The sequence below is a fragment of the Nannospalax galili genome, unplaced genomic scaffold (genome assembly GCF_000622305.1).
Source record: "Nannospalax galili isolate Female #2095 unplaced genomic scaffold, S.galili_v1.0 scaffold422, whole genome shotgun sequence".
Taxonomy (NCBI): Eukaryota; Metazoa; Chordata; class Mammalia; order Rodentia; family Spalacidae; genus Nannospalax; species Nannospalax galili.
In genome coordinates, this window is record NW_008347806.1 from 135,081 (window position 1) to 136,230 (window position 1,150).

Consider the following 1,150-nt stretch of genomic DNA (forward strand, 5'->3'; position numbering starts at 1 on the left):
CTTTTTTGGTTGTATCTTTACCAGGCTTTGGTATGAGAGTGATGCTGGCTTCATAGAAGGAATTTGGAAGTTTTCCCTCCATTTCTATTTCTTTGAATAAATTAAGTAGTATTGGATGTAGATCTTCTTTAAATGTCTGATAGATTTGTGCTGTATATCCATCTGGTCCAGGGATTTATTTAGTCGGGAGGTTTTGTATTAATGTTTCAATTTCTTTTTGTGATATGGGTCTGTTTAAGCTGTTAATCTCTTCTTGGTTTAGTTTTGGTGGGTCCCATGCCTTTAGATATGCATCCATTTCTTTTAGGTTTTCAAATTTAGTAGCATATAGGTTTTTAAAGTATTGCCTTCTAATGTTCTGTATCTTTCTGGTGTCTCTTGTGGTGTTTCCCCTTTCATCTCTTGATTTTGTTGATTTGGAGGTGCTCTTCCTTTCTTTTCGTTAACTGGGCTAGCGGTCTGTCAATCTTATCTTTTCAAAGAACCACCTCTTAGATTCGTTGATTCTTGGTATTGTTTTCTTTGTTTCAATTTCATTAATTTCTGCCCTGATTTTTGTTATTTCTTCTTGTCTTCTGGGTTTGGGTTTCATTTGTTGTTGCTTTTCAAGTGTCTTGAGTTGCAATGTGTTCTTTCCAATTTTTTGATGTAGGCAATTAGAACTATAAACTTCCCTCTAAGGAGAGCTTTCAGCATGTCCCAGAGGTTTTGTTTTATTGTATTGTCCTTTTCATTTAGTTCCAGGAATACATTTCCATTCAGTTTCAAGAATACTTTTATTTCTTTCTTAATTTCTCTTTTGACCCATTCATCATTTAGGAGTGTGTTGTTTAATCTCCATGTGTTCCTGTGGTGATTAGGGCTTCTTCCGGTGTTGATTGTAAGCTTTATTGCATTGTGGTCTGATAGAATGCATGGAATTATTTCAATCTTTTTGTATTTGTTGAGGTTTGTTTTGTGCCCCAATATATGGTTGGTTTTGGAGAACGTTCCATGGGGTGCTGAGTAGAAATTATGTCCTTTGGTGCTTGGGTAGAATACTCGGTAGATGTCTGTTAAGTCCATTTGATATGTGCTTTGTTTAATTCAGATGTATCCTTGTTACCTCTCTGCCCTGTTGACCTATCTAATGGAGACAGTGGGGTATTGA